The sequence below is a fragment of the Ranitomeya imitator genome, chromosome 6 (genome assembly GCF_032444005.1).
Source record: "Ranitomeya imitator isolate aRanImi1 chromosome 6, aRanImi1.pri, whole genome shotgun sequence".
NCBI classification, from domain to species: domain Eukaryota; kingdom Metazoa; phylum Chordata; class Amphibia; order Anura; family Dendrobatidae; genus Ranitomeya; species Ranitomeya imitator.
In genome coordinates this window covers 406171323-406184108 of record NC_091287.1, presented here as the reverse complement: position 1 = coordinate 406184108, position 12786 = coordinate 406171323, and positions in this window count along the sequence as shown.

The window sequence follows — 12786 nt, the reverse complement described above, 5'->3', positions numbered from 1 at the left end:
TAAAATTCTGAATACAGTGTATGTAAGGGAGGCCCTCTATTGTGGTCAGCCTATCAGGCCTGAAACCCATGTCAGGAGCATGTACAAGCCTCATTTTGCTTGGAAGCAGCCTCCTCTAGGGAAAGAGACAGTTGTGCCATTGACCACTGCACAAGGCTGCACACTTCTTCTGGAAACTATACAACCAGGCAGAATGTATCTTTTGCATGGTTTTGGACAACAATGGAGTAATTGCAGGCTATATCCTAGAGAGTGATGAGGTCTGTGGAGTGTATTACTCAGGTGACAGGCAGTGCTACAGAGCTCAGGTGACGGCCTTAGCATGGCAATGACCTTGTTTTAATATGTGTAAGGCTGCAGCCTGAATAGGTCTGTGGAGAGTATTAACTCAGTATCTTAGACATACTCAAAATGTACAGAAACTGGGTAATACCTGTTATGGACCTGGTGGTTAGGAGCACCCGAAAAGACTTGATGGTTAAACCAACAAAGGACAAGCTCTGGGAAGTGGGAGCTCTGCTGACCGCAACCCCTAATCCTATCACACACACTAGAAATAGCCGTGGAGCGTTCCTGACTCTCCCTGGACGCCTCTTCACAGCCTAAGAGCTAACTAGCCCTACAGAAAGAAAATAAAGCCTACCTTGCCTCAGAGAAATTCCCCAAAGAAAAAGGCAGCCCCCACATATATTGACTGTGAGTTAAGATGAAAGTCACAAACACAGAAATGAAACAGGTTTCAGCAAAGGGAGGCCAGACTTACTAAACAGACTGAGGATAGGAAAGGTAACTTTGCGGTCAGCACAAAAAACTACAAAAAGACCACGCAGAGTGTGCAAAAAAACCTCCACACCGATTCACGGTGCGGAGGTGCCACTCTGCATCCCAGAGCTTCCAGCTAGCAAGGCAAAATCATGATAGCAAGCTGGACAAGAAAACAAAGAACAAATAAAAAACTAGCAGGGACTTAGCTTCTGCTGGAGTAGACAGGTCACCCGAAGGATCCAAGAGCGAACTGAACCAGTACAAGAACATTGACAGCTGGCATGGAGTAACGATCTGAGTGGAGTTAAATAGAGCAGCCAGCCAAAGAAAAAAACTACGTCACCTGTGGAAGGAACCTCAGAAGCAGCAGCTCCACTCACAGCCACCAGAGGGAGTCCATGGACAGAACTCGCCGAAGTACCATTCATGACCACAGGAGGGAGTTCGATGACAGAATTCACAACAAATACCCCAACACCATTTTTTTAGGACCCAAATTTAGAAAATTTAAGGGAAGCAACAGTTTAATAAAGAGCCACAAGTATATTTTAGCAGCCTGTAAAACCTAGCATTGGTCTTTGGATAATTTAAAGTGGTAACAAATATGTATGCCCTATCTAAGTAAAAATTTGTGAACAGACATATACATTATGCTGACAACAAACAACTGAATGCTGTGCTGGGACAACGAACTGGACATGGTTGCTGACTGTGCAACTGCAGTTTGTGGGCACCAGCGCCTGCTTCCTGGACAGCAGATTGTGATGGCCGTAACACAGGGGAAGGGCCAGTGGTTTCACCCTCAGACACAGATTTTATGCACAAGCATATCGCCCACCTACTGGGGTGCTGCGTATGTGAACAGTATATGGCGTATGCTAACAGAGGTTTTGTTTTTAAAATTTTTCTTTATAAAGGGATGACTGCGTAAGATTTCCCAACTAGCAGTATATATATATATATATATATATATATATATACATATATATATATATATATATATATATATATACACAGTACAGACCAAAAGTTTGGACACACCTTCTCATTGAAAGATTTTTCTGTATTTTCATGACTATGAAAATTGTAAATTCACACTGAAGGCATCAAAACTATGAATTGACACGTGTGGAATTATATACTTAACAAAAAAGTGTGAAAGAACTGAAAATACGTCTTATATTCTAGGTTTTTCAAAGTAGCCAACTTTTGCTTTGATGACTGCTTTGCACACTCTTGGCACTCTCTTGATGAGCTTCAAGAGGTAGACACCGGAAATGGTCTTCCAACAATCTTGAAGGAGTTCCCAGAGATGATTATCACTTGTTGGCCCTTTTGCCTTCACTCTGCAGTCCAGCTCACCCCAAACCATCAAGTCATCTGGCGTAGCACCCCATCACTCTCCTTCTTGGTCAAATAGCCCTTACACAGCCTGGAGGTGTGTTTGGGGTCATTGTCCTGTTGAAAAATAAATCATGGTCCAACTAAATGCAAACCGGATGGAATAGCATGCCGCTGCAAGATGCTGTGGTAGCCATGCTGGTTCAGTATGCCTTCAATTTTGAATAAATCCCCAACAGTGTCTCCAGCAAAGCACCCCCACACCATCACACCTTCTCCTCCATGCTTCACGGTGGGAACCAGGCATGTAGAATCCATCCATTCATCTTTTCTGCGTCACACAAAGACACGGTGGTTGGAACCAAAGATCTCAAATTTGGACTCATCAGACCAAATCACAGATTTGCACTGGTCTATTGTCCATTCCTTGTGTTCTTTAGCCCAAACAAGTCTCTTCTGCTTGTTGCCTGTCCTTAGCAGTGGTTTCTTAGCAGCTATTTTACCATGAAGGCCTGCTGCACAAAGTCTCCTCTTAACAGTTGTTGTAAAGATGTGGCTGCTGCTAGAACTCTGTGTGGCATTGACCTGGTCTCTAATCTGAGCTGCTGTTAACCTGTGATTTCTGAGGCTGGTGACTCGGATAAACTTATCCTCAGAAGCAGAGGTGACTCTTGCTCTTCCTTTCCTGGGGCGGTCCTCATGTGAGCCAGGTTCTTTGCAGCGCTTGACAGTTTTTGCAAATGCACTTGGGGACACTTTCAAAGTTTTCCCAATTTTTTTGACTGGCTGACCTTCATTTCTTAAAGTAATGATGGCCACTCGTTTTTCTTTACTTAGCTGCTTTTTTCTTGCTATAACACAAATTCTAACAGTCTATTCAGTAGGACTATCAGCTGTGTATTCACCAGACTTCTGCACACCACAACTGATGGTCCCAACCCCATTTATAAGGCAAGAAATCCCACTTATTAAACCTGACAGGGCACACCTGTGAAATGAAAACCATTTCCGGTGACTACCTCTTGAAGCTCATCAAGAGAATGCCAAGAGTGTGCAAAGCAGTAATCAAAGCAAAAGGTGGCTACTTTGAAGAACCTAGAAAATAAGACATATTTTCAGTTGTTTCACACTTTTTTGTTAAGTATATAATTCCACATGTGTTAATTCATAGTTTGGATGCCTTCAGTGTGAATTTACAATTTTCATAGTCATGAAAATACGGAAAAATCTTTAAATGAGACGGTGTGTCCAAACTTTTGGTCTGTACTGTATATATTTATATATATATATATATATATATATATATATATATATATATATATACACAGTTATATGAAAAAGTTTGGGCACCCCTATTAATCTTAAGCTTAATGTTTTATAAAAATTGTTTTTTTTGCAACAGCTATTTCAGTTTCATGTATCTAATAACTGTTGGACACAGTAATGTTTCTGCCTTGAAATGAGGTTTATTGTACTAACAGAAAATTTGCAATCTACATTCAAACAAAATTTGACAGGTGCATATGTATGGGCACCCCACCAGAAGAGTGACATTAATATTTAGTAGATCCTCCTTTTGCAAAAATAACAGCCTCTAGTCGCTTCCTGTAGCTTTTAATGAGTTCCTGGATCCTGGATGAAGGTATTTTTGACCATTCCTCTTTATAAAACAAAAACAATTCCAGTTCAGGACAGCCCTCTTCAAATGATCCCACAGATGTTCAATGATATTCAGGTCTGGGGACTGGGATGGCCATTCCAGAACAGTGTAATTGTTCCTCAGCATGAATGCCTGAGTAGATTTGGAGCGGTGTTTTGGATCATTGTCTTGCTGAAAGATCCATCCCCTGCGTAACTTCAACTTTGTCACTGATTCATGAACATTATTGTCAAAAATCTGCTGATACTGAGAGGAATCCATGCATCCCTCAACTTTAACAAGATTCCCGGTGCTGGCATTGGCCACACAGCCCCAAAGCATGATGGAAACTCCACCAAATTTTACTGTGGGTAGCAAGTGTTTTTCTTGGAATGCTATGTTTTTTGGCCGCCATGCATAACGCCTTTTTGTATGACCAAACAACTCAATCTTGGTTTCATCAGTCCACAGGACCTTCTTCCAAAAAGAAATTGGCTTCTCCAAATGGGCTTTTGCATACCTCAGCCGACTCTGATTGTGGCGTGCTTGCAGAAACGGCTTCTTTTGCATCACTCTCCCATACAGCTTCTCCTTGTGCAAAGTGCGTTGTATAGTTGACCGATGCACAGCGACACCATCTGCAGCAAGTTGATGCTGCAGCTCTCTGGAGGTGGTCTGAGGATTGTCCTTGACTGATCTCACCATTCTTCTTCTCTGCCTTTCTGAGGTTTTTCTTGGCCTGCCACTTCTGGCCTTAACAAGATATGTACCTGTGTTCTTCCATTTCCTAACTATGTTCCTCACAGTGGAAATTGACAGGTTAAATCTCTGAGACAGCTTTTTGCATCCTTCCACTGAACAACTATGTTGAATAATCTTTGTTTTCAGATCATTAGACAGTTGTTTTGAGGAGCCCATGATGCCACTCTTCAGAGGAGATTCAAACAAGAGAACAACTTGCAAGTGGCCACTTTAACCCCTTCACCCCAAAGCCTGTTTTCACCTAAGTGACAGGGCCAATTTTTACAATTCTGACCACTGTCACTTTATGAGGTCATAACTCTGAAACGCTTCAACGGATCCTGGTGATTCTGACACTGTTTTCTCGTGACATATTGTACTTCATGATAGTGGTAAAACTTCTTCGATATGACTTGCATTTATTTGTGAAAAAAACAAAAATTTGTCGGAAATTATGAAAATTTAGCAATTTTCAAACTCTTAGTTTTTATGCCCTTAAATTAGAGAGTTATACCACATAATATAGTTAATAAACAACATTTCCCACATGTCTGCTTTACATCAGCACAATTTTGGAAACATAATTGTTTTTGTTAGGGAGTTATAAGGGTTAAAAGTTGACCAGCGATTTCTCATTTTTGCAACAAAATTTGCAAAACCATTTTTTTACGGACCACCTCACACTTGAAGTGACTTTGAGGAGTCTATATGACAGAAAATGCCCAAAATTGACACCATTCTAAAAAGTGCACCCCTCAAGGTTCTCAAAACCACATTCAAAAAGTTTATTAACCCTTCAGGTGCTTCACAGGAATTTTTTGAATGTTTAAAAAAATTGAACATTTAACTTTTTTTTCACAAAATTTTTACTTCAGGTCCAATTTGTTTCATTTTAGCAAGGGTAACAGGAGAAATTGGACCACAAAAGTCATTGTACAATTTGTCCTGAGTACGCCGATACCCCATATGTGGGGGTAAACCACTGTTTGGGCACATGGCAGAGCTCGGAAGGGAAGGAGTGCCATTTGACTTTTCAATGCAAGATTTGCTGGAATTGAGAGCGGAGCCCATGTCACGATTGGAGAGCCCCTGATGTGCCTAAACAGTGGAAACCCCCACAAGTGACATTTTGGAAAGTAGACCCCCTAAGGAACTAATCTAGATGTGTGGTGAGCACTTTGAACCTCCAAGTGCTTCACAGAAGGTTATAATGTAGAGCCGTAAAAAAAATTTCATATTAATTTTCACAAAAAATGATCTTTTTGCCCCAAATTTTTTATTTTCCCAAGGGTAACAGGATAAATTGGACCCCAAAAGTTGTTGTGCAATTTGTCCTGAGTACGCCGATACTTCATATATGGGGATAAACCACTGTTTGAGAGCATGGCAGAGCTCGGAAGGGAAGGAGTGCCATTTGACTTTTCAATGCAAAATTGGCTGGAATTGAGATCGGACGCCATGTCGCATTTGGAGAGCCCCTGACGTGCCTTAACAGTGGAAACCCCCCACAAGTGACCCCATTTTGGAAAGAAGACCCCCTAAGGAACTTATCTAGATGTGTGGTGAGCACTTTTAACCCCCAATTGTTTCACTAAAGTTTAGAATGTAGCATTGTGAAAATTAAAAAATCATTTTTTCTTTCCACAAAATGATGTTTTAGCCCGCAATTTTTTTTTCCCAAGGGTAACAGGAGAAATTGGACCACAAATGTTATTGTCCAATTTGTCCTGAGTACGCTGATACCCCATATGTGGGGGGGAACTACCATTTGGGCGCATGGGAGGCCTCGGAAGGGAAGGAGCGCCATTTGAAATGCAGACTTAGATGGATTGGTCTGCAGGCGTCATGTTGCATTTGCAGAGCCCCTGATGTACCTAAACAGTAGAAACCCCCCACAAGTGACCCCATATTGGAAACTAAACCCCCCAGGGAACTCATCTAGATGTGTTGTGAGAGCTTTGAACCAACAAGTGTTTCACTACAGTTTATAATGCAGAGCCGTGAAAATAAAAAATATTTTTTTTTCCACGAAAATGATATTTTATCCCCTATGTTTTTATTTTCCCAAGGGTAACAGGACAAATTGGACCCCGAAAGTTGTTGTCCAACTTGTCCTGAGAACGCTGATACCCCATATGTTGGGGGGAACCACTGTTTGGGCACACAGGAGAACTCGGAAGGGAAGGAGCACTGTTTTACTTTTTCAAAGCAGAATTGGCTGGAATTGAGATCGGACGCCATGTCGCGTTTGGAGAGCCCCTGATGTGCCTAAACAGTGGAAACCCCCAATTATAACTGAAACCCTAACCCCAACCCTAACCCCAACCCTAACCCTAGCCCTAACCCTAACCCTAGCCCTAACCCTAGCCCTAACCCTAGCCCTAATGGGAAAATGGAAATAAATACATTTTTTTACATTTTATTATTTTTCCCTAACTAAGGGGGTGATGAAGGGGGGTTTGATTTACTTTTATAGCGTTTTTTTGGCGGATTTTTAGGGTTGGCAGCTGTCACACACTAAAAGACGCTTTTTATTGCAAAAAATAGTTTTTGCATCACCACATTTTGAGAGCTATAATTTATCCATATTTTGGCCCACAGAGTCATGTGAGATCTTGTTTTTTGCGGGACGAGTTGATGTTTTTATTGGTAACATTTTCGGGCAGATGACATTTTTTGATCGCTTTTTATTCCGATTTTTGGGAGGCGGAATGAACAAAAACCAGCAATTCCTGAATTTCTTTTAGGGGGGGCGTTTATACCGTTCCACGTGTGGTAAAATGGATAAAGCAGTTTTATTCTTCAGGTCAGTACGATTACAGCGATACCTCATTTATGTAATTTTTTTATGTTTTGGCGCTTTTACACAATAAAAACTATTTTATATAAAAAAATAATTGTTTTTGCATCGCATTTTTCTGAGAGCTATAACTTTTTTATTTTTCTGCTGATGATGCTGTATGGCGGCTTTTTTTTGCGGGACAAGATGACGTTTTCAGCGGTACCATGGTTATTTATATCCGTCGTTTTGATCGCGTGTTATTCCACTTTTTTTTCGCCTGTATGATAATAAAGCAATGTTTTTTGCCTTGTTTTTTTTTTTTTTTTTGCGGTGTTCTCTGAAGGGGTTAACTAGTGGGATAGTTTTATAGAGCGGGTCGTTACGGACGCGGCGATACCAAATATGTGTACATTTATTGTTTTTTTTTTATTTACATAATTGATTTATGGATTTATGGATTTATTGGGAAATGTTTTGTTTTTTTTAATTTGGGGATTTTTTTTTTTTTTTTTTATACATTCTATTTTTTTTTATTTTTTACTTTCTACCATTGTCCCAGGGTGGGACATCTCTGTATTAGATCAGATCGTTGATCTGACACTGTGCATGGCACAGTGTCAGATCAACGATCTGACAGGCAGTTTAGCTAGCTTTCCGGCGACTGCTCTCAGCAGGCGCCGGCTAGCCAGGTCATTTCATGACCTGGAAGGAGTCCGGCGGCCATCTTGGATCCGGGGACTCCTTCCGGGTCACCGGAGCAACGCGATCTCATTGCGTTGCTCTGGTGGGAGAGCGCAGGGAGCCCCCGTCCCTGCGCGATCCCCCTCTATGCCGCTGTCACTACTGACAGCGGCATCAGAGGGGTTAAATGCCCGCCATTGGCGATAGCGCCGATCGTGGGCATTGCTGCGGGGTGTCAGCTGTCATATACAGCTGACACCCGCACCCGATCACCGCGGCACTCAGCGCGAGACCGCGGTGATCGGTGCGCCGTACTAGTACTGCTGCTGGCACAAATGCAGTGCCAGCAGCGCAGTACTAGTACGGCGCGTGGCGCAAAGGGGTTAAGTAGCTTTTCTCATGATTGCATACACATGGCTATGAAATTCAAAGCTCAATGAGGTTAGAAAACCAAAAAAAGTGCTTTAGTAAGTCAGTAAAAAGTAGGTAGGAGTATTTAAAACAAGAAAATGATAAGGGTGCCCATACTTATGCACCTGTCAAATATTGTTTGAATGCAGATTGCACATTTTGTTAGTACAATAAACCTCATTTCAAGGCAGAAACATTACTGTGTCCAACAGTCATTAGATACAGTGGGGCAAAAAAGTATTTAGTCAGTCAGCAATAGTGCAAGTTCCACCACTTAAAAAGATGAGAGGCGTCTGTAATTTACATTATAGGTAGACCTCAACTATGGGAGACAAACTGAGAAAAAAAAATCCAGAAAATCACATTGTCTGTTTTTTTAACATTTTATTTGCATATTATGGTGGAAAATAAGTATTTGGTCAGAAACAAACAATCAAGATTTCTGGCTCTCACAGACCTGTAACTTCTTCTTTAAGAATCTCCTCTTTCCTCCACTCATTACCTGTAGTAATGGCACCTGTTTAAACTTGTTTTCAGTATAAAAAGACACCTGTGCACACCCTCAAACAATCTGACTCCAAACTCCACTATGGTGAAGACCAAAGAGCTGTCAAAGGATACCAGAAACAAAATTGTAGCCCTGCACCAGGCTGGGAAGACTGAATCTGCAATAGCCAACCAGCTTGGAGTGAAGAAATCAACAGTGGGAGCAATAATTAGAAAATGGAAGACATACAAGACCACTGATAATCTCCCTCGATCTGGGGCTCCACGCAAAATCCCACCCCGTGGGGTCAGAATGATCACAAGAACGGTGAGCAAAAATCCCAGAACCACGCGGGGGGACTTAGTGAATGAACTGCAGAGAGCTGGGACCAATGTAACAAGGCCTACCATAAGTAACACACTACGCCACCATGGACTCAGATCCTGCAGTGCCAGACGTGTCCCACTGCTTAAGCCAGTACATGTCCGGGCCCGTCTGAAGTTTGCTAGAGAGCATTTGGATGATCCAGAGGAGTTTTGGGAGAATGTCCTATGGTCTGATGAAACCAAACTGGAACTGTTTGGTAGAAACACAACTTGTCGTGTTTGGAGGAAAAAGAATACTGAGTTGCATCCATCCAACACCATACCTACTGTAAAGCATGGTGGTGGAAACATCATGCTTTGGGGCTGTTTCTCTGCAAAGGGGCCAGGACGACTGATCCGGGTACATGAAAGAATGAATGGGGCCATGTATCGTGAGATTTTGAGTGCAAACCTCCTTCCATCAGCAAGGGCATTGAAGATGAAACATGGCTGGGTCTTTCAACATGACAATGATCCAAAGCACACCGCCAGGGCAACAAAGGAGTGGCTTCGTAAGAAGCATTTCAAGGTCCTGGAGTGGCCTAGCCAGTCTCCAGATCTCAACCCTATAGAAAACCTTTGGAGGGAGTTGAAAGTCCGTGTTGCCAAGCGAAAAGCCAAAAACATCACTGCTCTAGAGGAGATCTGCATGGAGGAATGGGCCAACATACCAACAACAGTGTGTGGCAACCTTGTGAAGACTTACAGAAAACGTTTGACCTCTGTCATTGCCAACAAAGGATATATTACAAAGTATTGAGATGAAATTTTGTTTCTGACCAAATACTTATTTTCCACCATAATATGCAAATAAAATGTTAAAAAAACAGACAATGTGATTTTCTGGATTTTTTTTTCTCAGTTTGTCTCCCATAGTTGAGGTCTACCTATGATGTAAATTACAGACGCCTCTCATCTTTTTAAGTGGTGGAACTTGCACTATTGTTGACTGACTAAATACTTTTTTGCCCCACTGTATATGAAACTGAAATAGCTGTTGCAAAAAAACAATTTTTATCAAACATTAAGCTTAAGATTAATAGGGGTGCCCAAACTTTTTCATATAACTGTATATATATATAGCATGTTTTGTTACTCATTAGTATTCTGTGTAGGGTTGAAACATGAAGAAGTGTGTGGAGCATATTAATGCATTGATGTTCCAAAATGTCAAAGTGCATGCAGACCCAAAAATCAACATCAGGCTACCAGATTCACACTGAAGTAGATTGTGCTGGGAACCGCAAAATACATTTTGCAGTTATTAATATTGCTAGAGATAGCGAGTACAATTTTCATCATTGCATAATGTGCACAGTTTTCCAGAAATGATCAAAGGGGTCTGTATCAGACAAGCTGAAAGAGGCCGTGATGAAGACACACAAAACATTTTGCAATTATTACAAGAGGTAGAGATAGTTAGTACAAGTTTCACTATGTGCAAAGTTTTCAAAAAGTAAAAAATATTACCCACATGGGGTATACATAAATGACCATTAAGTACTTGTTACAGAAGCAGAAGGTGGAGGAGGTGATTTCCAGAACAAAATGGATTTGGATGGTAAGGGATGGACATTAAGACAACTTCCAAAAAAAAAACCCATTTGGGCTGCATTTACATTACGTTGCTGTCATCCGTAGGGCTTACAATGTCAGAGAAAATCCAGCCCTTGTTCAATTTTAGAAGTCAGCCTGTCTGCATTTTCTGTTGAATGCAGTATGTGGCTATCCTTTATGATTGAACCTGCATACTTTCAGCAAGGCATGACAGCATCTCCAAGGCATACAAGGAGAGGTCAAGCCAAGTGTGCAGCTTGGACAACCAATAGCTAAAGGGCACCGAAGAATCAAGAAGGATGCTGGTATGGTCACTTAAGTAGTCCTTCACCATCTTGGTCAACTTATCCCTCCTCTTCATAGTTACTCCCACAGATAGCCCTTGCTAATGTGACGTTCTCATGAAAATGGTCCAGTTAGTGAACATTTCCCCCCCTGAATTGCACCTGGTGTACGTGGCCCTCCCATGTAATCTTTGTGGGTGAAAAAAGCCGGTATCTCTGCCAGCAGCATTGTCTGAGGGTAATCTTTTTAGTAAGTCTTCCACAATTGTCCTCTGGCAAGCATGCACTGAAAATGACACGTCTGCCTTCAACATGAGAGAAGAAAATTTCTCCTTGTATCATGGGTCAAGAAAGATGCACAGCCAGTATTTCATGGAGGACAAAATGTCTTTCACGCAAGGGCCTTGTAAAAGGCATCTGGACATGAACTCTGCCATGTGTGGCAGACTAAAAAGAGTCAAACGTTCAGTGTCCTCATCAGGAAGAACACTAACCATCCTCTCCCCTTCATGATGCATAGCCTCCTCCTCCTCTTCTTCAGGCCATCCATGCTGGACAGGCATGAAGCTGGGATTGGGAGTCCCCTCTGTAGCACAGACCAAAAACTCCTTTTCCTCCTCCTCTTTCTGTTCCTTTTCATCATCCAATGTGGCCTGAGAATATTGTATGAGGCTTGGCTGTGTGGTATCAGCTACTGTAAAATCTTACTCCATAGCCACCTGTTCGGCATTCAAAGCTTTCTTTTTGAATTTCTTTAGCAAACATTTTAATGGACAGAGCAGCGGGATAGTTATGCTGATATTAGCATAATCGGCGCTCACCATCTTGGTGAAGAACCTCACATATGTCAGCCATCCACACCCACTCGGCAGTTGTTATGTGTGGGGGCTGAGTGTTACTCTGACGGGCATTGAGAAGCTGGAATTCAGACACTGCCCTCTGCTGTTCACTATGCCTTTCCAACATATGAAAGGTCGAATTCCAGCATGTGGGCAGGTCACAAATCAGTTGATGACGAGGCAAATTAAAGCGCTGCTGCAGCAAAGCTAGACCAGCAAAAGCCTGAGATGGCTTTCGTAAATGTGCGCTGACGCGGCATACCTTGACAAGTAGGTCTGGCATGTCAGGGTATGTTTTTAAAAACTGCTGTACAACCAAGTCCAGCACATGGGCCATACATGGAACTTGTACCAGCTTGTCAGGCTTTAAAGTTGCCACCTAGTTACGTACATTATCACACACAACCACTGATTGGTTTGTTCTTTTATCCCTGTCAACAGCTCGACTACGTTTATCACCTAAACAGATGAGCTTCAGCAGAGCATGCTGCTGCTTCGCCCAGGCAGTGCTGCAGACTTCCGAGCTGGGGAGTGATGGGAAAGCTAGTTCCACAGAGAATGAGGAGAGACAGGAACTGGAATATGAGGAGACTGAAACACTGATGGAAGTTGGGCCCGCTATTTTTGGTGTGGGTGCGATGTGTGATGTCCGAGCATCTGACTCTGTCCCAGAATCCACCAGATTAAATCAGTGTGCCATCAAGGATATGTAGCACCCCTGTCTACAAGAACTTGACCACATGTCTGTGGTTAGTGGACCTTCCCTGTGACTGCGTTAGCCAGAGCACGGTTGATATTGTGTAACATGTGCATATGTAATGTGGGGATGACACACTGGGAAAAATAGTGGCAACTGGGAATAAAGTACCATAGGGCTGCCACCACCAAGAGTTT